Genomic DNA, 26,401 nt, shown 5'->3' on the forward strand with positions numbered 1-26,401 from the left:
TACCCACCCTTCCAAGACTACAAATACACTACCTCACATGTTAACGTTGTCATGGTTGCTGTGTGAGTGAAAGTCCTAAACTGCAACTCATGAAAGGTGCCCTTGTGATTTTTGCATTTTCCATCCCTAACGATTCAACTTTTATCCTGACGAGTTCTATTCTACGCCCTCATGTGGGGAGGACAATGTTAAGTATGCTGTCCTGAGCGTCCCGAAGATTTTCACTATCAAGGTGCATCGTTTATCTGGTTCTGTTTCTTGTGAGCATAATATGAACTATTCTGGAGGTGGACACATGATGTTTAGGCACCTTCTAAAGGGGTAGGTTTATTTCAGAAGGGTTACATCACAGTAGAGAAGTGCATCGTTTAGGAGGTAGACACAGAACGCGGGGCATCTCACTCTTTGGATGGTCAGCTCAGATTTCCTAAATGACAAATGAAGAGCACATAAAGAACACAGGCCAAGAAACCACACCATAATTTAAACCATCATTCATGTAACATTCCATTCATAGCAATATAAAAAGGGTATATCACACTTCCCTCCCATAAACTGAACAAGCATTGGCAATGCCAACAGAGTTTAGACTTTTGTGTAGGCATGGGAAAGGTTTGCCAGGCACAGCTTTAGTGGTAGTAACTGGCTATTGGTGGTAGCAATTGCAAAATGGTGACTGCTGGCTTTGCCAATGCTTGTTTTTAACAGAACATCAGTGAAGGACACGCATAGTGCTTATAAATAGAGTGGCTGAAGCCATAGTTAAGTAACTTTTATTACACCAGTAGCACGTATACAACTTCAAATAAATCATTAACTCTCAGAAGACAGCGTTGAAAGAACACTGGCTTGCACTTCGAGTGCAAAGTTTGATCGTAAGACTGATGAAAGCAAGCTCAAAGAGTTCACACTAGGAGGTGTTTTGGGTGGGCAGTGGCAGGAAATTGGTGGGTATGGAAATTGGGATTAGCATGGCCTTGGGCAGTCAATCAGTGGGTAAATAAGCAAACAACATTAATTAGCTTTGTATTCATCCTCAGATGCCATTTCACCCTATCTGTACTCTAATGTAATTGTTTTGCTTTGTAGGTGGCAGTAAAGCGCCACTGTAAACAGGTATGCCGGAGGACCGAGGTTCGTGCTACACATTCACTGTTCAGCAGAGTGCCCTGACCCAACAAACCCCCCTCTGACAATGACGGAGGACTCAGCCAAGGGCAAGTTAGAACTGTCCCTTATTTTCCATAACAGACAGGGATCATGTAGGAAACCAAAAAATCTCCAGCAATCACAGCTCCTGAGCCTGTCGCAATTTAGAACCATTCTCCAAAAACCTACGAGCCCATTCTATTGGGTGGCTGGCATGGTAGTGCCTATAGAAGGCACCTATAGGTGTTAGCTAACTGGCCCTTCTATGTCAGGTGGTCTCGCCTGAGACTTCCCCAAAAACAATCTGTTACATTGTTGCAGGGTGGCAAGACTACAATTGGCCCTTGCCCATTACGCTCCACCCTAGAATTTGTGTTCCCTGATTTCTGGAGCAGGTCTCCTCAGCCTGGAACCCTGCTCTGTTCTCAGTGCTCCGTGTACCTTCTCAAGATGATGCGAAAGACTGTGTGTCCCAATTGTTTTCACTGGTATAGCCACCTAGCCTGAGAGAATGCCTGCGAATTTCCAAGTTTTTTGGGCAACACATGTATCAGTTGTTGTCTTCTTCGCTGGGAACAGCTTCCTTTCCCACCATGGTTAAATGGCTATTGTTCGGCTCGGCCACATCACATGGGTGAAGACAGCAAAACTGAGCTTTTGGTCTGCTATTTGCAGGTGGCTCCTTCCACCTAGAGCCAGTAATGTTCCGCCCGCCTTTGTCTTTGGCTGTGAGCACTGGCCCTTTGCTTCGTGCTGCAGAGTCTGCATGTCTTTGTTCCTTGTTCTGAGGCCTGTGGCTTTGTGCACTTTCATTACAATTGTTCTATGGTTTCTCTATGCCTATATATGTACTATTGTATTGCTTTCTCTTGAGGTTAGTATTATTCGGTTCTTCCAAGTTCCTTATATTTACTGTGGGGTACATTTCCCAACCCAGCAGAATTCCCCTCCATCACCAAGCTGCAATTCAGCAGTACCAGCAGAATGGCTGTGCTGGCTCCTTTGAGCACCATTGCCTCGCATCAAAACTGTGTTTTGCAGCTACAAAAATGATGGCTGCGCTGTCTTTGCCAAGCACATATGGGGCAAGAGGGAACATGGAATACCCCGAGAATGGCTGCTAGTGTTTTCCTTATGTGCACCAAAGAAAAGAATTGAGAAGCAGCGCTGCTTTGCAGCTAGCTCAAAATTTCCCCTTGAAAAAAGGAAATATTTTACATTTAAAATGACTGCGCCCTGATGCTCTATTACACCGTTTTCAACAGTACATAGTTGGTTCCAGTGAGACCCAGCTATGCCCAGCCATATTCAGGTTGTGCTTCAGGAAAAGGGGGCATTTCTCACTGAATGACAGGCTGTGCCAGGCAAGATCTATGAAATAACAAAGAACTCCATTCCAAGCCATAGACAAAAATGCTTTACTTTGCAACAAAATATCACAGCTGAACTCTTCACAAGAAGCCCTATTTCTCTGTGTTTATGTTAGTGTCAGTGGACCTTTATCTGTGTATGAGAAATTGACTATGGCCACGGAAATGCTCAAAATAAAGATACCTGGAAAAACCGCATTTGAAATTGACAGCAAAGGAAAATTTGCCATGTGTAAAAATTGTTGCTATTTGCAACAAGAAAATGTCTGTTTAAAAGTAAATTGTTGAATGAAGGCCCTGTCCTTGCATAGAAAGGGGAGGGGGGTTTGTTTTAAAACATATATAGGATGTTTAATTCCAACAGACTTGTTTCTGGTTCAGGAAGGACAAATACATAAATATATAAATACATTTACTGTGAAACCAGCAGGATAGGTTTTTCCAGGCTGTGGCTTCAAAGGACATTTGCTTCCTGGAAACAGGACCTGCCTCCCACTAAGGGGACCAACATCTGGAAACTATGAATGGGCCAAGGGGGATAATGTAACACGCTCATAAGACTCTGTGGCAGTGATCCTGCCAGATACAATAGATTCTGGGACACATTGGTGTGACTTTGTTAGCAACACCTCTCCTCAACTTAAACTGGGGGCTTCAAAGGCAACTCCAGAGCCACATTGGATTCAGGCTGGCTAAAGCCTGACATTTGCTGGGGGTTGGAAGTATGTCCTTATATGGGAGACAAAAGCTAGCCCATCTGGGGCAAAAGACTGTTCAGAATTAATAAACTTTAAGACTTTTATCTCTGCAACCGGAAGACGCAGAAATGTGACAGTTTAACAGTTTAAATGTAATTTTGGTGGCATTAAAACAAGACATTGTTGATTCCCCTTGCATGCGGGGCATGCAAACGGCAGAAAAGGGTAAATCATGAGAAAACTATCCATGGTGCAACTTTGGAAATCAATGAAAACATGCTCTATGATAATATGTACACATGTATAACGTTGTAGAATTGTAGGTGAGATATTTCCCACCAAAAACTGTGAAAGATTATTAGAAGGACGAAACAATGTCGTACAGACCTGGCAGTTGGAAAGTTATGCTCTGTGTGGAATATGTAATTTGCCTTTGTGATTTGCAAAAGTGCCACAACTGTAAAAATGTGTGAATTATGTCACAACTGATTATTGGCAAAAATGATTGTGGGATAGCTCTGTACCTCATAAAAACACAACCCCATAAAACTGAGTCCCCTCCTTCAGTCCAATATGCTTCTAGGGAGGAGGCGACATAACATAGGCTGACCTATCCAATTCCTAGGGGTAGGTCTAGCTTAGTTCTGCCCCACAATAAATCCTGCGATGTCACTCGCCTTATAAAAGGTAGAGGCTCACAGAGAGAAAGGACACACTTGTCTGAATTTTCCAGCTCCTGTGTATCCAGACATTCCTTATTCATCCTGACAGATTCCAGATTCCACTGCCAGGCCAGAGCATAGCTGACCCTATCGAGACAGGACCATTGATCCAGAAAAAAAACACAAAAAAATTCCAATAATGCTTCTTGCCCCACTACCTGCATGCCAGCTATACCCTTGCTATCCAGTGACCAGACAGGCCCAGTTGTTTTCTTTTAAGAGAGCCCACCGTTGTGCCGGGGCCAGATCCTTTGTGTCCAGAAACCCGGTTGGCTGTCCCAAATCCCAAACTCAAGTGCTGATTGTGAGTATCACCCCATCCCAAAACAACCCATAGCAACACATAGCCCATCCTGATACCTTGTTGTGGTTCCACCTTCTAAAGAATCCCATCAATACCCTGATAACTTGTTTAAAACTGTCTTAATTCTCTGTGCATCCTATCATTGATTTCCTAGTGTTAGTGCCATTCTTCCACTCATTTCTTTCATTTGTAAGTCCTTAGTACTATGTTTTGATTAAATAAATTAATTCTCCATAAAAAGAGGCACACTGCGTGAAGGGTAACAACTGCAGCGTAACTTTTCTATTCACGGGTGGCGTTTCTCTTTTCTAGCCACTAAAATCTAGTTTAAGTGAAACTTGCCCTTTCCTTTCCAAACCGATTTTCTCTGTCAATTGCTTTTATTTTTAAAACCAAATTTACTTTCCCAGTGAGAATCTCATCCTGTCATTGATTTAGAGTCACTCTTTCAACCGCATATTATCCCTGTGATGTGCATCTGTCATTCAGCATAAAAACCGCATTCCAATTCTGTCTATTTCACCTGTTTTTCAAGCCATTTTGACATTTAAACTTGTAAAAGTAAGAAAGTGCAATTTCTACGCGTGTGATTTTACTGCAATGTGTTGTCACTTCAAAGTGGATTTTCTGAACTGTATGCCCTTTGTTGGTAACTTGCCTTGTAGTTGCAAGTGTTCTTAGATTCCTGATACTGTTATAACTCAGCTTTCCCTCATTCATTCAACCGCACATTTAAATTAAATATTTAGTAATTATGAGTGCTATTTTATGCAATTGCAAAGGCTTTAACATCTGGATTTTAATTCTGTTTTCTGCCTAGGATACCTGACTCCTTGCTGCTCCTTTCTATCCACTCAAAATTCGATTAATAGGGGTTTGTGGGAGCATTGCAGCGGGAAATCTTAACTCGGGTGCTATCTACCCGAACAGTAAAATTGCTCCCATTCATTTGTGTTTTGGATATGTTATAGTAGAAGGTCAAACTAAGTGTATTTCATCATTTTACCTTGTAATTATCACGCCATTGCTGATTGCTGCCCAATATTAAATTTGGGTGATTTTCTTTGAATTTATAATAAATAAAAATTGTATTATCACCCTCCGGCCTGGTTCATGGTCCATTGTGACCCGGGTATTTGTAAAAGGGGGTGTGAGACGGGTTGTGTGCCAGCTCAATCTGAATTCTAGGAAATAAAGCAAAAGTATTTTGATTTTGCGCTACATCCTAGGCTAAGGGCAAGAGTCCTGGTCTGGTGTGTGACGCTCGTTTAGAATCATTAACTGTCCTGGAAGTTCCATATGGTTAGTTGCAATAAGCGGCTGCAAGGTTGTTTTTTGTGACTTTTGCTCTCTTGCATTTCTGCATTTGGCTAATGAAAGAAAGTAAGAAAGACTTTTAACAGTATGTGCATGTACCTGTCCTCTGGGCTATTGAACTGTGTATGCATGTTCTTCGTGTGTGCACGTGTGTGTCCATGTAACTTTGTGCAGGGATGCGAGTTTGCTTTGTGGCTAACGTTACTATGTTGTGGTCTCTCTAATTATGTCAACACAGCTGGATATTTATCATTAGTCAACCTGGTCCAGTGTTGAGGCACCTGTGTCTGCAAAGATGTCAGCTAGATAGGGTTTGAATGGTTGTCTAAGAGAATATCTGCTCACATATGTAGAATTTATTGGCCCTCCTGGGGGCTGGCCCAACAGTGACTGGCATCTCTTCTTCCTCAGTCTTCGGGCTGTCATGCGTATAAGGGTCATAAAGGACATTACAGGGACCCCCTCTTCAGTCCCCCCTCGGGTCGACCTGTCAACCACATCACCACATCTATTCACCATAGCTCTTGGCAGCTATATCTTTGTTACTCCTCTAAGATGTCCATAGTAAATTGCATGGTCATCAAAACTCCATATCATGTAACAGCAGTCTCCTTCTGGGTTGCACCACACGCATTTAGCCCAATATTTCTGGTAGTTGTTGAGACCATTGCATACTATCCTTTCAGTCGGGAACAGTGGGCACTCCTTTATCTTCTTCCTTATTGTATTTCAAGCTTCTACTATCTTGTCCTCCTCACCGTTATTGTCTACTAATATTTTCATCCCTACCGTTTTCTCTGTCGTCAGCTTTCATTGTGTTCTGCATTTCCTTATCACACATAGGGTCTCATTATGACACTGGCAGTCCCGTAATGAAGGGTGCCGGTACGCGCCCGGCACCCTTCATTACGGGAGTGCCTATTATGAGGTTCCCTTTGCGGGACCCGGAACAGACGTCTGGTAAAACCAGACGTCCTTTCCGGGTCCCGCGAGGGGAAGAGGGAGCTAATAATGGGCCGTTAGTAACGTGCCCGTTATTAGCTCCCTCCCCATTCCCATTTGAGCCCTATGTGGGCTCAAATGGGAATGAGGAATGGTTCCTTCAAGGAGGAATAACCGGGTCCTCCAAAGTCGGAATGACCCGGTTATTCCTCATTGAAGGAACCCGGCATTGGAGCCCGGCATGGAGGCAGCCATGCCCTTATTAATGGCATGGCTACCTCCATACTCATAATGAGGCCCATAATGTCAATAATATTAGTATCAGTGCTGCTAATAGTGCATCCTCCATCCGTGTGGGTAGCGATGAGAATATATATGACAGCCAGCTTTCATATTTTCCTGCACCTTTGGCTTCCTCCTCCATCTTGGCGTGAATTTTCGATAATCTGGTAACAGCTTCAGTTAGTGTTCCGTTTGCTTCGTCCTTTGCTGGCACGAACGTGCATCAAGAAGACCCGATCATGGTGCAAACGCCTCCTTCCATTGCTGTGAGCAAGTCTAGAACATATCTGTTCGGGAGGGCCATCAACCTTACTGCTTGGAGATCTTCTTTTATGGCGTTGAAGTCATTGACAGTTGAATTTATTGTCTGTATTAGCTCCCACCTCAGAATCTCGAGCCATTTTGCATTTGTGTATGTCTGTACAGCTGGAACTAGTGACGTGAAGAACATTCCTGTCCTACTGAACAGTCTGCACTCATGTGGTATGTCGTCCAGAGAAGCTTCCTATGCTGACGACAAGTAGCTCTCCCTCTTCACTCTACTCACTTCTACTGATCTCTTCTTTGTTCTGGAATTGTCCACTTTAGGGAAGTCTTCTGTTTTAATGTCCTTTTGTGGGACCACTAGTGCTGGCGTATTTATGTGCACTAGTGAGCATAATCCTCCCCAGTTGGGTGGCAGCTTTCCATATGCCTTAGATCTGCACGCCCAATAATAATCTGTAGAGGAGCAGAAGCATGCTTCTGTAGGAAATCCCACCCCCCTACCTCCTATGTGTTGGATGTCGGAGACTGTGCCATGTTTGACACCAGCAGTTGTGCCAATACCGCAGCGAGTATTTGAGAAAAGGTATCCACTGAGAAACCCTATTGTATGTATCCCAGAAGAGAAACAGTAATCTGAGGGAGGAACTCGCTGAAGGAATATGAAAAGGTGAAAAAGAGAAGCTAGTGACATCATAAGAGATAAGCATGACGCCCTGAAACTACTGACTGAAGAGAATGCATGGATCTTACAGAAACTGATGACGAAGTTGAGAATCGAGTAAACTTTCATGTGCGAGGAGAAGATTGCACGCATGCAAAGTGCTACAGGAATGCAATTGTTCAATAATTGTACAGACACTGAAATGCAAGTAGACTAAGTGATCATAGAAGCTGGCTATACGTAGTGAATAGACTGCAGGCAAAGCCACCATTGTATAGAAGCTGGACATCAGTGTCATTAATTTTATTACGCCAGAATCCATGGAGAGGAAATACCGAGAATTGTGTCACAGCAAGAAAAAGCTGAGATCGTGGAAGATCCTGGTGAGGCTGTCTGGCCTGGCATCAAAACAGAAGCAGCTAAGGTCGGTTATCTATTCTTGAAAGCAATAAACGTTAGAAGGAAGAATCATCCCTTATTAAGGGGCAAAGAAAGAACCCCAAGAGAGCCAGATTTGATTCATTTAAGACATTTAAATGCTGCAGAATAGACCAAATTGTGGTCTCCTGTCAAGTGAGCTGAGAATGGAAATAGAGTTGAGCTTGGAGTCCTAGAACAACGATAGTGAAAGCCTGTACTCCCATATATTCTCACAGGCAAGGATACTTTGCCAGGCCAAGTTCAAAGACAATCTGCATGGCAGAAGGCATGGGTGATGAGAGATGTAGAGGCTAATTGGGTGGGGAAGTAAAGTCAAGTCCACCTCCTGGCACCTGGGTATGAGCTTACTTGCTGCTAAGTGAACTGAATCTTCCAGACATGGCACGAGCGTGCCAACCAATTGTAAAGGGATGCAAAACAAAGGGCCTTATAGTTTGAGAACCAATGATAAACCGTGTACTTAATAGTGTTAAAGATTACATGTTTTAGAAGTGGGCATAAGTAGTCCACCTTACAGTATACAGCCAATCACAATCCCAGTCCTTATTGAAAGTATACTTAGATGTTCCCCTTGAACCAATTATATAATCAGTTGTAGGTTTTTCTTATTTTCTACTTAGTATGACTTTTATTTTTGCATATAAGGATGTTTTTTATGGGAAATTTGTCGAGAAGTGTCCGAACGTCTTTTGATGTCCCTGTTTTAGATCATGGTTGATAAAACAGCAACCTTTGCCATCTTCCTGAGTTGCTTTGATAATTTGGAGTTATTCTGTGAACCCCATCCATTGTATGCACGATACTAAAGAACTATACGTTAAAATCCATCCATACTGCCGTCCCAACCTTCATGCCTGGACGCTTCACTGTCTGCTTGTAGTCTTTGTTTTCTCCAACCTTTACTGCTCCATCATTCAACATAATGCTGCTTTCTTCAGTGGTATTATGGGCATTGGTCCAGCTTCATTTTCCACCCACGTCAGTAACTTCGCATTTGCATCCCATTCTTTTAGGTATTTTTCATTCTCTACATGTAATGTGTTTACTGGAACCGTTAGGAGCGTGTGTGCTTTGCTCCCTACTACATCTTCTTTCCGCCCTTCAGCTATGTATACCTGGCCGTACGCAAGCATCTGTGGTCATTCCCAGCGTTCTCCTATTTCCTTGGGTCCCTTTTTAGGACATGGTCATTCCTTCAGTGTTATTGTTTTTGTCTCTTCTTTTTGTGGGCCATCAATTAATTACTGCATAGCCTGGTCTTTCTTCCAATAATTGTCCATCATGGCAAGAGTTTTGATGTAGCTATCTTCGTATAGGAATGTTGTTTGGACAGCCATCTCAATGTTGCCGTTCTTCCTTGGAATCTTCCTCAGGTACTACACATCGACAGGTACATAAGGAATTGTGCTGTTGCTGCTGATATTTCAGTTGCCACACATTTTCTAGAGGCACTCATAGCATAAGGAATAAGAGAGAGGAAATAGCAGCTTTCCCCTGTGGCTTGTTTGCCTACTTTAGTTATGTCCTTGTACCACATGTTATTAGATACTCAGACAGTATCATTGAGATAGAGATCCACCCCTCCCATGTCTACATCAGCACTTCATCTACTTCTTCTTACTGTACTTACAGTGCTTACCTCTCCACCTGACATGGTAGTTCCTCCTGCCGACATTGGGGTTGTGTTAGTAGGGGTTACAGCTGTATACTTTATAAGAAAAGACATTCGCCAAAAAAAAAGAGTGAAAATACCAAATGAAAATAAGACACAGCACACAATGAGCATTCTTTTAATAATCTCACCCAATACTTACTCCTCTTCGGTACCTTGTGTATTTTTGAAGATGTTTGATGACCGCCTGCAACATGCTTGAAAATATGTTATTGTTATTAGTATTTTATTAATTCACACCCCGCAATCTTGATGTTGGGTCATTGCAAGGGAGAATAATTGTTCACAACTATGCGTATTCTAGGATTATGAAGTACTGCAAGCACAGAAGGGTTTCCTCTATTCAATTGTGGGTATGTTTGGGCTAGATAGACCCGGAAAACACAAAAAAATATATTACAATGGTGTCTTCTATTGCTGTTGGATCTCCTAACAAATTGGACAAAGTGACCTTGGAAGGTCATGGGATGTGGATCATGGGAAAGCATCAGACAATGCAATAATAACATCACAACTTGCATGATGAATGTTTTTAGTGTGCAAAAAGAAAAATAATAAACAGATAATATGCCCTCAAGCTGGATGTGTAGGAAGTCCTTTCCCTATCTCTCTTGCTCTGGAGCCAGGAATCATAGGTTGGCCTCTGCTGAGCTGAGAATTTCCAAGGTGATCGTTGTGTTCTTCTGTTTGTGGATCATTGGCCCTTTCATTGTTGGTGCTAGGAGAGGCCGCCACTTGACAGGACTTGATGTCCCCAAGGTAATTCCAAGCCTTCTTATCTTGTAACTTTACTGCACAATCTGTTACCTGCTCTAATGTATATGGTCCTGTAAACCGGGGCTTGTACAACCGGTGTGTCAAATTTCTTTGGGATAAAGTTGTGGAGGTTTCAGACGTTCTTTGTTTGTCTCTGGGTTTTTGTTTTCTGTGTTTGCTTCGGGCCTCTCCAGTTGTCCCTGCAGTTGGCGAGAAATAAAAGAGGCAATAGCCATCAAGGAAGCAGTGTATTCGTACATTTCTTGTCCCAATAGATCACACATTTTTTCTGCATCTAGTAATGCCCTAGTGATAGGAGCCAGGGGAAGTATCATGTGCCCTCCGGTTACCACCTCATGTGGGGTTAAATGGTGGTTGGACTCTGGTTTATTGTGCAATGCAAATAAGGTTAAAGGTAGACAATGAAACCGACCCTTTTTGAGCATCTTTTTTATTTTGGCAATGCCTTCCTTGAGCAGCCCGTTGAGGCGCTCACACAGCTTGTTTGCTTGCAGGTGATAGGCACAAGAGAATTTGTGTTGTATTCCCAACAAGGTTGTAATGTGATGAAACATCTCATTGGTGAAGTGAGGAACATTGTCAGATCACAGGACCTCAAACATGCCCCAATGGAATTTTGCCACTCTAATGGCATCAGGATGGGAATAGGGACCGTCTCTGATCCATTGGGAAAATGAGCATATAACCACTACCTTGTAGCGGTAGCCCTTGCATACTTGGAGCATGTCAACATAGTTGAAATTAAGGTATTGGAATGGACCCATTGGGCAAGGTATGGCTCCTCTCACTACCCTTAGAGTGTAACCTGCCGTAAATTGTTTACACACAAGGCATTTTGTCATGAATTATTCCACATGTTCTGCCAAATTAGGGCACAACCAATCTTCTCCAATATGAGCAGCAAGCACCTCGTTCCCCATATGGGTAGGATGGTGTAACTGTCAGTGCAGTGTGCAATAATGAGATTGGTATTACCACTTTCCCTGTTTTGTTTTGCTGCCATAAGTGTCACGCCGCCGACTTCCGGTTGCCACTGGCGGCTTTTGATCGCTTGGCGTTGGCGGCGTCATTAGGTTGTTCCAGGTTTGCTTTCACACTTCCTGGCTTTCCGGTCTAGTCTTTTTTGTTCTGTCGCTCCATTTCCGTATTTAGCCCCGCCCCTCTCTGGGTCCTGTGTGTTGCAACTTTTTCTCTTCCGCTCTGTTGCTTTGCTCCTGTGTTTTCGCTCCGCTTCTTGCCTTGCCTACCTTGCTTTCGCCTTTTTGCCTTTCGAGTGCTCGAGTATTTCACTACTCGTGGCTGGTCCTGCCTCCCTCTGCGCTCTCTCTCTTGCTAGTCTCACTCGCAGCTCCGTTGCACTTTGTTGCTGCCCTTCCTCTTTCTGTTTTGTTTCCTTCCTTGTTTTCCCCCTTACCTTTTGTTTCCCGGACTGCTGTTTTTTTCAGCCCCTTGGATTGCCTCATTTGCTTTCCAGCTCCAGGTGCTCCTTCGTTCCTGTATCCGGTCTCTCTCCTCAGTACGTTATTGTTAACGTACTCCTTACCGGTGTGCTGCCCTCTGCTCCTGCTTCTCGCCCATCATCCTATCTGGGCGCTGGCTCCATTTCTGCTTCGGATCACCAGCCATCAAGTCCTGGACAGTTCATATCATCCATCACGTTCTGGACAGTTCAAATCTACTCGGCAGTCTACTGCAGCAACATACACGGAGAGGTTTTTTTAAGCGGCTGCTTTTTTCCTCAAAAGAAGTCAAAGAAGAAGCTCACCCGGCGAGAGTCCTCATCAGAAGAAACAGGTGAGGAGGAAGGGGAGGTGGACATTGATATTGCTGACAACCCACCTATCACGGCAGAGTTTGACCGTTTGCTACGCCAAAAGGATAGATCAATGGCTACCCCTGAACAGGCGTAGGAGCTTCTTACAGCTGTTCAGAATATGACACAGGAATTACAGGCTGTAAAAGCTGAAAATGCGGCTCTTAGGCAGAGGGTCGACCGCTTTGAGCAGTCCCGAAGCAACCTTCCTCCTATGCCCTTATCCTGTGGCAAATATGATGGCTCGCCTAACAAATTCAAGGAGTTTATGGAAGCTTCTATCATCCATTACACTTTCAGACCCCAGACCTATGCTTCGGATCAAGCCTGCATAGGGTTTCTGGTATCCAACTTAACGGGTAACGCCCTATCTTGGGCTACTCCGCTGGTGACCAGTGCCAGTCCTTTACTACAAGACTATTCCGGGTTCACAGCCCAGTTCAAGTTGGCCTTCGAAAGGCAAGAGACCGCCTTGGTAGCCAGTGAACAATTGGTGGACATTCGCCAGGGAAACTCTGATCTATTGTCATACATATCCCGCTTTAAGCGGGTGGCTGCTGATGCAGGCTGACAGGAGAATACCCAATACACCATCTTTCATCGGGGCCTGAGAGAAGACCTTAAGGACGAGTTAGCAAGGGTTACCAGGCCGGCCACACTTACTGATCTTTGGTCTACGGTGATTCAGCTGAATTTCCACTTATCAGAAAGGCATTCGGAGCGTCGGAAGCATTGTGGGTTCCCTGTCCTGGCTGATCCTAGTTCATCCTCTCCCACTCCCACCTGTTTGAATAAAGAAAAACCCATGCAGATTGGGACTACTCGAGGACCACCTACGTCTGAAGAACGAAAATGACGCAGGGACAACAACCTGTGTATGTACTGCGGATCCAACCAACACATTTTGAGGGACTGCCCTGATGTGCCACCACGACGATCGGGAAACGCCACACCTCGGAACTAGTAGGGACAAGTTACCAAGGGGGATTTCCTGGTTCCTTTGTGCCATTATCAGTTACTCCAGTTAACTCCACCGAGGACAACCGTCTCATGGTGGTCGAAGTCCAATTGTGTCTTTCCCAACCGACCTTTGAAGTTCTAGCATTACTGGATTGCGGGGCGGCAGGATGCTTTATGGATGTTGTCTGGGCTGACAAGACCGGCATTGGCCAGTTAGAGAAAGAGGAGGACCAAAAGGTGGAGGATGTTGATGGCAAACCCTTAAGTTCCGGTCTCATCACACACACCACTTCCCCAATGGTGATGAAAGTACTCCATCACACCGAGACTATCCAATTTGACTTGATCAGAGCCGCACACTTTCCGGTGATCCTGGGTGTTTCTTGGCTATGGAAACACAACCCTACCATAGATTGGACGAAGAATCTACTGTCCTTCACTTCTAAGTATTGTAGACAGTCCTGTTCTTCACAAACCCAGCATGCCACTGTCCACACTCTTCCTGATCTATCCCTTAGATCAGATGTCTTGAAGGTGAACAGTATCCCCAAGGAGTACCTTCAGTATCAAGAGGTGTTTCAGAACGATGGTCCGCAAGATTTACCTGCCCTCCGCTCCTGCTTCTCGCCCATCATCCTATGTGGGCGCCGGCTCCATTTCTGCTTCGGATCACCAGCCATCAAGTCCTGGACAGTTCATATCATCCATCACGTTCTGGACAGCTCAAATCTACTGAGCAGTCTACTGCAGCAACATACACGGAGAGGTTTTTTTAAGCGGCTGCTTTTTTCCTCTCCAATTGGTCACTGCGGGAAGGGGTCCGCTGCTTCCCTGTCTAACAGGGGATCAGGGTGGCTTCTTACCGTTTCTTACCGAAGACCGTTTCTCTTCTCAAAAAAGAAGTCAAAGAAGAAGCTCACCTGGCGAGAGTCCTCATCAGAAGAAACAGGTGAGGAGGAAGGGGAGGTGGACATTGATATTGCTGACAACCCACCTATCACAGCAGAGTTTGACAATAAGGTGTCTGTTGAAGATACTGTACATCCCCTTCTTATCCACAATTCCCTTTCTTGCTGGGTGCAGCTCCCTGCAATTCCATAATATGTGTCACTGGTAATTTGTTATATCCTTCTTTTAATATCATATTTTGTACATAGTTGCACACTGGGGATGAAGCATCCATTTATAAAATGTTCCCAAAATGAGCAGCATGTTTTGCTTCTGCATCCGCTGCCTCATTGCCCCTGGAGATGGGTTCCTCCCCCCTTTGTGGGCCTTGCGCTTCGCCACTGCCATGCGCAGTGGGAATTTGAGTGCCTCTATCAGTCTGCTCAGTAGGAGTGCATGCTGCACTGGTGACCCTTCAGCATGCCTGAAGCCCCTCCTCAGCCAACGTTACTTCCTCGAATGCGCCGTGGATGTCACGTAGGCTTAATCTGAATATACCACCACTTCCTAGTTTTTTGCTATGTTGCAGTGACAATGTTAAAGCTACTAGCTCCGCAGCCTGTGCTCAGAAATGTGACGGTAAAGTGCACTTGTCACCACCTCACTAGTCCCATCCTCCTTTAATCTCATTAGTCTAGTCCCAGTATGTCTTTCCCCTGTTGGCTAGCAATAATTGATGACCCGTCAATATAAGGTACGTCTCCCCCCTCAAGTGCGCTCTCCTGTACCTTTGGGATGTCATCATGGTTTTCTATGTTGGCAGGTGGAGTCTTACACATAGTCCTCATCCTCTATGGGTTCAGCGACAAACGTCACCGGGTTGACAAGTTTGCACCTCACTATCTTGAGGGCTGGGTTTGAAAGTAACACCTCATACCCCAAAGCTAAGCTTTATGTGTTGTCCATGTACTTTTGGGTCTTTTCAGTATTGCGAAGAGAGCCTGCTCCACAAAAAGAGTGGTGCTGCATCCCATGGTAATACTTGCTGACTTGTCTAGCACGATTGGGGCAGCAACCAGTGCCTATTCGCACACGTAGTGACCTCTCATCACTGGGTCTAACTAACCACTGTAATATGCTAGGGGTTTGAGCCCCATGCTTGTCTTTTGTGTTAGTATTACAGACATACCTACTACATTGGAGTGTGAGAATAAGAAGAATGCATCTTGATAATCTAGGATCCACAACACAGGAGCTGTGCATATTGCTTCCTTCAGCTCCTCGAATGCCTCAGTCATTTCTTCTGTCCACTGTAAGGTGCCCTCCCATTTCTGTGATTCTTTAAGTGCTCTTAACAGGGGCCTAGTATAAGTGCTGTAGTCAAATACCCATGCTCTGCAGTAAGTACATAGTCCTGCTGCATTTGTCTTATGGTTGTGATTTTTTGGAGTTTTGCATATGGCCTGTGCTCTTTCTGGTGTCACTCTTCACACATCTTGTGATATCAGTTGTCCAATGTAGAAAACCTCTTTGGGCAATACTGTAGCTTGGCCTTGTCTACCATGTACCCTTTTACTGCGAGCAAAGTCAGCATGTGTTGTCTACATACTGTATAATGACGCTCTATAACTGTACATTTCCTAAATCCATTAGAAGAACCCTGTTGAATATGGAAGGTGTTTCGCAGTACCCTTGAGGAAGTCTAGTTAGTGGTTTAATTCTGTTTAAAATCAATATAAACAATTTTCTCTTCGGTAGAAATGTGCTGCCAATTAGAGCTTGAAGGATTAGATTCCTACTGTAGATCGTGACTTTTTAGCTTTTGTGATAAGAATATGAAGAACTCTACGGTGGAACATTTTGGTAACGTTATTTTTTTGGATTGCTTTATAGTGGTTATGTTAAGACTTGTACATATAGTTTTAGTTTAGTAGGTTTGCTTCTCTTTCTAGATATTTTTTTACTCTTACTTTTTGCAAGAGGGGCTTCATCTTTTTTAGTTGTGGCTGGTTTAGTTTTGTTTGAGTGAGGTTACTTGCTCTTTTGTTTTAATGTTTTCTATAAATTGTTTTAGAGGTGGATGAGTATATGGCTTGCTTTTATTTTTCTTTCTTTTCCACAGAGTTGCTTTAAAGTAGGCATTGAGTTGTGTCTGTTGGAAAAAAGAAAGTTTGGGTTTAAAAGTTGTGGAATGTATATGGATGTCTATTTTTCTTTCTTTTCCACAGAGTTGCTTTAAAGTAGGCATTGAGTTGTGTCTGTTGGAAAAAAGAAAGTTTGGGTTTAAAAGTTGTGGAATGTATATGGATGTATTACGCATCGGTGTGTGGGTGTGATTATAGAGATGAATAGTGTGTTGTGTGATTCTGTAGTGGGATGATAGTTGTGCTTGCGAAGGTAGTACGAACAAGAGTGTGCACAGATATGATGGGTTTGGGTTAGTGAGTTAAGAGAGTGGTGGTGCAAATGAATAAGTAGGGACATTGCGATGTTTCGAGGAAAACAGAGGGTGTTATACCGGTGGTATTGAGATGGGAATAGAAAGAGTGTCCATGTTACAATATAATGAGTAAGAATGAAATAAATGTTGTTGGTTTGAAAATAATACTCTAGGCTAATATATAGTGACATTACATTGTTACAATAGTAGAGAGATGAATACGGTATTAATGTACTTACTTTTTAAAATGTGCAGAGTGTTCTTTTCTCTGAAGCTGCGTTTCGTGATTGTAAAAGAAAGTTAGTAGGTATATATGCTAATGGTCAAGTACTTTTAATAAGATAGTTTGTTGTTCATGAAGGTAGGAGGAGTTGTTGGGGGAAAAGAGTAAATAAAGTTGTGTTATGGATGGTGAACTAAAGTATGTTAAGTGTGTTGTTAGAACAATTTGAGTATGAGTAGTTGTGTTTGGGGGATTAGAAGGAACAGGGCAGAAATGGGTATAAAAAAGGTGCATGTGTAGGTTACTTTAGTGCTGCTGAGTTTAATCAAAGAAGTGCTGTGTTTGTTGGGCAATGTATTTGTAATGAGGTTTAGTGTTTTTTTAAGAATAGGGAAAGTGTGTCCTAGTGGTAATGCAGTGGCAGATTGTTGTTGCAGCATTGTTTGGTGTATTATAGTAGAGGTTGGTAAAGAAGAGTACTTCATATGTAAGGTGAAGTGCTCTATATATATATACTTTGGCGGTATACACATATCTGTGAGCAGATGGACAATGGTGGCAGTGTAAGGGATGTAATGAGTAAGGTTGGAAAGTGTGACATGTTTACGGAATCGAAAATGGGAAATGCTGAGCACAACTTCTTTATACAAGTTAATAAAAGCAGTTGGAAAGAAGTTGCAGCACTTGGTGTGTGTACGTTTAATGTGTTGACAGTACATGCTTACTTGCCAACATAATCCATTCTAATCTGCAGGTGGTTATGTAGTCCTAGTTGTTTTGTTTGCCTTATGGGACTTGTAGTTTCACTTTCCCAGTATAAGACTTGGACTACAAGATCCAGATTGCATAAAAAAACAGGAGTGGATAATGGGTTATATTAGCAAGTATGCATGTACTGTCCACACATTATACTTCCACATACCAAGTGGAACTTATAAATGTTGTAGAAATGTTTTGCCTCTGTAATTTTTCTTTTAGGAAAAAGTTACACACAGTGCTGCTATAAATGTGCATATGCATTTTTTTACTTTCATGAAAATGCTCAGAAAAAGAAACATTTGTAAACTCTTAGCATTTTATATTTTTCATTCAATATAAATGTCACATTTTTGAATATTCCATTCCATTGCTGTTTTTTTCTTTGCATTATGGGACTGAGTTGTATAATGGGAGAAGTGGAATTACAAGTTATAGAATTCAAAGAAAAAAAAAATGAAGACTTCATAAGCGCCTACAGATTGGAGTGTGTCATGTTAGCAGGTATGCATGTGCTGCCAACATATTCAACTTTCACACACCTAGTGCTACTTTAAAATGTTTAACAGATGTTTTGCATCTTCTTTTTCTTTATGTTAGAAAAATGTGACAGACAGTGCTGCTATAAATGTACATATTAATTATTTAACTTTAATGAAATTGCTTTTAAAAAGAAACATTTTAAATGCAGAGCTTTGCAAGTATGTGCTGCTTGATGTGAGCAGGTGCTGAATGCTGTAATGAACAGATATTGCTTGAGCGGTTAAAAAAAGGATATGCTTATTGAGAAGCTTATTACAGGGTAATTAGCAGGAACCCTCTAAATATATATTTGTAAAAGAGTTGCAGAAAATACTTAAAAGAAAAATATAAGCATACCTGTACTACGTATTGTTAGATGCAGAATCTAGAAATAGAAATGTTGGAGAGGTTCACAGTAGTTTGTGATGCAGATGGCTTGATTAAAAGGAGATATGTACTCTCAGAGGTCAAGTGTACATCTGAAGTGTTGAACTGAGATGACATGGTTAGATGTAGAGTTGTTTGGGTGTGATTGGTGGATGGATATGTGACTCTTTGAAAGCAGCCAATGAGGGAGAGTTGAGAACATGAAAGTGGAAAGGTAGAATGTGTTATGGGATCCGTGGGACTGCGCCATAGTCTGGGGACGGCACATGCCACATCCAGGTTCTTAAAACATGCCTGGAATGGAAAGGGGACTGTGGGGATTATCCCATGAGGTGTTCTGGTTGTGGTTTAAAGGAAGAGAGGGAAGTTTTTTTTTGTATTGTTGTGTGCAGTGAAGATGGCTATGGCTATGGCTTTGAGGAAGCAGAATGTTGGATTTTGGGAGATTTTTCAATTTGGTCATTAAAGGCGTATGCTGTTAATCATGGCATCTTTGGAAGCACTGGATTGGCCGAAGTGAAAGTTTTGTGGCATGCAGTTTGTGGCTTACAGGGTAAGATTGTTCTTTGTCTGTCAGAGTATGGCTCACTTTAAATGTCCAGACGTAATTTTGCATTGTGGAGGGGACAGTTTGGGATATGTGACTCCAATGTATTTGCAGGATGCCCTGAAGGATTTCTCGAAAAGCCTAATGGAACTGTTTCCGGCTGCGAAGATTTTTTTTCTGAAATGAATCGGAGGCAAACATGGAGAAGTCCAAACAGAAAACTGGCCAGTCAAACCTGCACTCCAAGTCAAGGGCATGAACAGCAAGGTCCAAAACGTACGGGAAAAAAATGTGAGCTAGAAACTTGAAGTGATTAGCTCACAAATGTATTTAAAGATACACGAAGTGCACCATGTATGAAAAAAACACCAAAAACCCCACAACAAGGCAGGACACCAGGAGAGCAGTTTTTTGGCGGCTTATAACTTTGCTCGCCCTGCACGAATCCACACCAAACTTTGCAAAAAATAGTATATGGCTGGCTCTGAATCTTTTCGCCATGTTGGGTGAGGTTTCGTGTGGGGGAGGGCAAAGTTATAGGGGGGTCCCAAAATTTTTTTTTCCCAATAGAGTGAATGGGGAAACATTTTGTGCATGGCTACAGGCTGAACAGCTGGATGGATTTTCACCAAATTTGCAGCAGGTGCGGCGGCTTGGGCCAGAAATCGTGCTTTTGTGTGTTTGGTGAAAATTGGACCAGTACTTCTGTTGCAAACTACTTAAATGTACGTCTGAAAAAATTAGTGATATCTGGGTCTGCTCTGTGGACCCATTTCCCTGTTCGCTCCGCGTACTGAATTGCCATTGGTGCGCGGTACAGCGTGATGTCGTCAAAGAGTGGATGCGGCTGGTGGTTGGCTGGAGGGAAGCATGCTGTGCGTGAAAGTTGTTGGGAAACACTGCCATGGTGTGTCAGAGGATAGTGTGTTGTGTGTGGAAAGGTTGTAAGAGTAGTGTACACAGCTGTGCCTCTTGAACGTAGAATTGTGCCCACTGAAATTAGAAGCATGCTGTGCGTCAATGTTTTTGGAAAATGGCACCATGGTGTATCAGAGGATAGTGTTGTGCTGTGTGTGGCAAGGCTGTAAGAGATAGTGTGCACGGCTGGCTCTCTTATACATAGGATTGTGCGCACTGAAATTAGTAGTTATATGTGGCTCAGTTCCGGCATCCCATTTTGCTGGTCGCTGCGTTGGCAAAATTGTGATTGTACTGCAGTGGGTGGTGACAGTATTTGTCAGAAAAGAAAGCTATGACGGCAGGATGTTGTGTGGGAGGACAATGTGGCAGCAAAAGGGCCTGAAGATCATAGTGCATGCCATGAGGTGGGTGCAAGAAGGGATTGAAAGGGGCGTCAGTGAGCAGCGCTTTGTGTGAGAAATGTTACAAGAAGAGGATGGTGGTGTGCCAGAAGAAGTGACGCACAGTATGGAAATGGGTGGTTATCTGAGTAGGCAAGAAACTTGTGTGGAGATTGCAGGGAGACTTAGGTATGGCTTGGGAGCTGCAGGGGAGATGTCTTTATGCGAACAGTGGTGGGAGGCACAATCGGAAAAGGGGAGTGCATTGCACAAGACAATACAATTTAAAGATAGGGTGCACTATGCTGTGAGAGGTAAGTCAGTAGTGCCTTTGATGGCTGCAGGCGTAGGATAGGAAAGTATGTCCACTGCAATGTGGAAGTGATCAGCAGCAGACAGTTGCAATATGGACAATGTATATAGCTACTCAAGTACCGTTTCGCACAGGCAGCACAACGTCATGGAGTGATGCATGTGCAGATGGGATCAGGGTGAAAGTTGCCAGGGCTCATTGTACATGGCGATGCATTAGACATGATAGGAGGAGTGCAACATGGGTTGTGCTAGCGTGTGCTGTGTGTGGTGCTGGGCTAGCGGGCAGGGAGGGTAGAGCAATGGCAGAAGGAGCCTCATAGGCACTGGGAGCTATGTGTGATATTTCAGTGCAGGAGACATAGTATCGGAAGTCACACCCTACTGTTGTAGATGTGTGACAGAGGGTGGAGAGTAGAAGGTGGTAGATTTGAAAAGGGACTGTTGCAATAGTGCAGCCTACACATAAGTACAGTTGTCTAGATAATGATCTTTTGTGCAGTTGCAGTTGCTTGGACCCATAAATTGCATGGTACTGTTGGTGGCAAACTTTAGACAATGTTTGTGGGTGATGGGGTAGTGGGGATAACATTTTGTTGCATTGTGGACAGAAAGCAGAGAGATCCTGGTTCGCTATTAGAAGGTACGATATGGATAAAAAAGAAGGTTCAACGCACATGGAACTGAAGTGCCACTTGAGGGTTGGGGATGGAGAGCAAAGAGGCATGCTTGTAAAGAACGTAAAGGCGGGTGCGTGTCACATATTGTGCGCACAGGCACTTTTAGCTCAGTAGTAACTATACTGTAGAAAAGGTGTTCATACTGCAATTTGGTGGCGGTGGGTGCTCATGTGGAGGAAAGTGGATGGAGTAAGCGTGCAATTTTGCAGCAACTTTTGTACTGCAGATGGTGTGCAGTGACAGTACAGTAGCAGGCTGATTTTGTTACGGTACCTATGAAAGTGTTGTGTACAGCAAACACTACAGCATGCTAACGTGTTGCATGGCATTGGTGCACTTGTGTGTACCTATTTACGTGTATCCAATGAGGTAGCGGCGGAGAAAAGGTAGTGGACAGAGAAGATGGACTGGTCCTACTTTACTGCAGTACAGCCCTCGGAGTGTTTTGAGCACTGCACGTGCCACTATCTGCCCTTCTCAGCATGCTGGCCAATGGCCATGGGACTGTTGGGATTATCCAGTCAGGTACTGTGAGAGTGATTCACAGGAAGGGGCGGAGATAATGTTGTACATTATAGAATGCATAGTGAGGATGGCATTGTCTGGACTTTCGGTGATGCCTTTGTGATAGATCAGCACAAGTATACCCTGGAAAGAAACCTTGCTGCCAATTTCTCCTTGGAAGGAGTGGACGTATTGTGGAACGCTGTGTAGTAGCACAGTTTTGCCTATATGAACGCTCTTTGCAAAGACTTGCCCACTTTTCGTACAGCAGATGTTGTCGGCACCCACTATGGCGGCATGCATATGTGTTACGTGGGTTGCAAAGGTTTGTTTCGTCGACTGAGGATCTTTGCAAATCCAGTGAAGTGGCTTTTCCCACTGCGAAGGTGCTTTTCACATCCTTGAAACTACGAACAGTATGGGACCCTGCTGCTGGATTTTGGTCGGAGCCTGAGGCAGGAAGGTGTCTCATTAACAGAACCATGTACACTTTTGCATCAGGTGCTGCAATGTTGTTCTGGAACGATGACCTCATTAGTTGCGGAAAACCAGAGTTCTCTCAAGAAAATGGCATTTCTCTGTCGCCCATTGGTAACGCTGTGTCGTTTGTCCATCTACAAGATGCACTGAAGAAAGTACTGTACCAATGTCCGCAGAAGGAAACAAACAAGTAAATAGTATCCGAAAGACAAGGTGTTTGTCTACAAGCAATAAAAAAAGGGAAAGCTTTCTTCAGAGGCGCCTCCTAGAACTGCCTTCCCCTACCCTGCTTGCAGGTTATTTTGCCATGGCCGCACGTAGTTGGAAAGCCACATCCGTGGACTTTGAGGATGGCACCGATGAAAATGGAACTGTACAGGCACAGGGATTGAGCAAAAGCGTTTGTGGCCGTGGTGCGTACGCAGAGGCCTGTTGTACAGAAGTAATACTGTTCAATAGACAGCTCTTCATTAGCATTGATGGAAGCGTGTACAACGTTTTACCAGTACGCAATGACGCCGTGCTGTAAAGAACACACTGGAAAGGGAAGAAGGAATGTGTGTGTTTCATTCGTATGAGGCCGTCACTGTCCTTGGGTACATGCACGTGCGTCTACTACCTTTCTGTGCAAGCTACGAAAGAAATTGGGACAAAGGGGACTACCGCTAATGTGGGTGTGGGTGCCATCAAGGGCCGTTCATAATTTTCTCCACTAGTGTGCATAGCCAGGCACAGTGACATGGTTGTAGTGAATATAGTGCACAAAAAGGTTTTGTACCTTCTTTTTGTGGTGGTGGGTGCTCATGTGAATGAATGTGGATGTACTACTGTTGCAATTTTTTACTAACTTTTATACTGCACATGCTGTGCAGTAACAGCACAGTAGCAGGCTGATTTTGTAACGGTACCTGCGAAGTGTTGTCTACAACAAACTGTGTTACATGCTATCGTCTTCCATGGGATTGTGTGTGCGCATCTACTAGTATGCAATGTGGTAGTGGCGGAGAAAAGGTAGTACAAAGGGAAATTGGACTGCTCCTGGTTTACTGGGGTGCGGCCCTCGCCATGTTTTGAGCACCGAATGTGCCACTATGTGCCCTTCTTACCGTGCTGGCCAATGCCATGGGACTGTGAGGATTATCCAATCAGGTTCTGTGGGTGTGGTTTACAGGAAGGGGCGGTGAAAATGTCCTACATTGTACAGTGCGCAGTGAGGATGGCTGACATGGTGAAACGCATAGTGTGGACTTTTGGTGATGCCTTCGTGATAGATCTGCGCAAGTATGCCTTGGAAAGAAAGTTTAGTGCCAATTTCGGCTTGGAAGGAGTGGACGATTGTGGAACGCTGTGTAGGAGCGCCGTTTTTCCAACATGCATGCATTTTGCAAAGACTTGGCCAATTTTGGTACAGCAGATGATGTGGTCATCCACCACGGCAACATGCATATGGGTTACGTGCGTTGTGAAGGTTTATTTCATCGACTGAGGAGGTTGCTGAATCTAGTGAAGTCGCGTTTTCCCACTGCGAAGGTGCTTTTCTCATCTATAACTCCACGTAGAGTATGGGGCACTGCTACTGGATGTTGTTTGGAGCCCGAGGCAGGAAGGTTTCTCACTAACAGAAGCATGCACACTTTTGCGTCTGGTGCTGGAATGTTCTTCTCCAACAATGACATCATTAGTTGAGGAAATGCTGACTTTTTGAAGACAATGGCATTTCTTTGTCGCCCATTGGTAATGCACTGTTCTTTGCCCGTCTAGAAGACGCAGTGAAGAATGAACTATAAGAATGTCCGCACAATAAAAGAGAAAAGCAAATACTATCTGAAGGAGAAGGAGTATTGCTGCAAGATTGCAAACAAAAAAAATTGTTTCTTGAGAGCCGCCTGCTACAACTAACTTCCTGTACCCTGCCGCACGCAGTTTCAAAGCCACATACAGGGACTTTGAGGATGGTGGTCATGGAAATGGGACTGTACCGCCACAGGGATTGTGCAACAGCTTTTGTGGTTGTGGTATCTATGCAGAGGCCTGTTGTACACAACTAATACTGTTAAATGGAGAGGTCTTCATTGTCATTGGTGGAAGCAAGTGCAACTTTTCACCACTACCCAATGATGCCGTGCTGTAAAGAACACAATGGAAAGGGAAGAAGGAATGTGTGTCCTTCATTTGGACGAGACCGTCCCGTTCTTGGGTACACGCACGTGAGTAAACTCCCTTTTTCTGGAAGTTACCAATGACAATGCAACAATGGGGACTATGGCTGCTGCAGGTGTGGGTGCCACCAAGGCCCGTTCATAATTTTCACAACTAGTGTGCGTACCTAGGCACAGTGACATGGCTGGTACTAGTTGCAGATGTGCAGTACTCCGCTGCTTGAAAAAGGCGTAAGCACATTACACAGCACTTCAACAGTGTTTTTGGCCGGATTGTTGTGGACATTTTTCACCCGGCGAGCAGCCGTACATTGTTCGCAAACATGCTTACCTGTGCAATGGGACAAAGCAATGTGTTTGTAAGGCAGCCCTTTTAAAAAAATACTGCGAACATTGCTCTACCCTATGCTTTGCCGCTGTCGGAGAGTCTGGCTCATGTCCCCGAAATGAGGGTCCACGCGCACTGTAGGTGTGGTCGGCTGGTCACGTTGACACTGCTGTCGTCACGCAGCTCAAAAGCCACATCTGGGGACTTTCAGGATGGCGGTTATGGACATGGGACTGTACAGGCACAGAGATTGTGCAACTACGTTTGTGTCCGCAGTGTGTACACAGAGCCCTGTTGTAAACAACTAATACTGTGACATGGAGATCTCTTCAATGTTATTGGTGGAAGTGGGTGCAACTTTTTACGAGTATGCAATGTCCCTATGCTGCAAAGAAGACACTGCAAAGGGAAGAAGTACTGTTTCACCTTCATCCGAACAAGGCCGTTGCCGTCCTTGGGTAAACGCCTGTGTGTATACTCCCTTTTTCTGCAAGCTACCTATGGCATTGGGACAATGGGGAGTGTCGCTGCTCCGGGTGTGGGTGAGAGGAAGGGAGGTTCATGATTTTCTCCTCTACTGCGCGTACTCAGCCAGAGTGAAATGGTTGCTGGTAGTTGCAGACGCACTGTACAACACCACTTTTAGCCATTCCACCATTGCAACATGTGAAATACACCCTATTTCTTATACAAATGGTTTGAAGAGACACTCTCTTAACCCAGCCTACCCAGGCCTGTCACATGTATTTGTCACACACTGCTGATGAACATTCAGAGGACTCCCGCAGGGTTTATGTACCGTGTGCAGTCTGACAGATTGTGTAGGACACTGAGTGATGTCTTATGAAAGTCACCAATGCACTTTGCCCAAACCCCCACCATTGTATGTGTATCTTGTGAGGTCTCAGTGAGTGTGTAGGAAAGTTAGTGATGTGTTCTTTGAGCCTCTGTGCACCTTTCACAAACCCCCAATACTGTATCTGTTCCTTGTGAGATGAGATTGCATGTGAAGGAAACTGAGCAATATTTTATGTTTTATTTATTTATGTATTTGGATTTGTAAAGTGCCCTACCAGCCAAAGGGCATTGAGGCACTGTTGCATGACATTGTCTTTGTGACATGGACTTGTCTTAGTTACATAGGGATACTTGAGTCATGGTTACAGTGATATAATCTTATAAAGACCTTATACACAATCCAATCCTTTAACCAATCGGAACACACAAGAATACAATCAATGTAAAATAGAAAAGCAAATTAAAAGCATAACCTGTCCTAACACAGAAACTCCTGCTTATGGCCATCAAGGAAAGAAGTATCTCCTTATTCCTCTCCATGAAAGAAAGATTACATTATGAAACCCATTCGATTCAACCAGTACAAAAAGCTTTGCTAAATTGTGTGGTGAAATTATGAAACACACTTCCACATCATAAACAGTATAAATCAACATAAGAGTACTTTTCACCTCCTGAAGCTCCATATTTTGTCATAAAAC

At 43.8% G+C, this 26,401-nt stretch overlaps 1 protein-coding gene across 1 annotated transcript in view; it reads left to right on the forward strand.

The window, feature by feature from the left end:
* LOC138531359 (carcinoembryonic antigen-related cell adhesion molecule 6-like) overlaps positions 1-26,401 on the forward strand; it is an 804,705-nt gene that overhangs the window by 274,490 nt on the left and 503,814 nt on the right. The gene's annotated exons all lie outside the window — the stretch shown is intronic.

Source organism: Ambystoma mexicanum, chromosome 1q (genome assembly GCF_040938575.1).
Source record: "Ambystoma mexicanum isolate Mex_15411 chromosome 1q, UKY_AmexF1_1, whole genome shotgun sequence".
NCBI lineage: Eukaryota > Metazoa > Chordata > Amphibia > Caudata > Ambystomatidae > Ambystoma > Ambystoma mexicanum.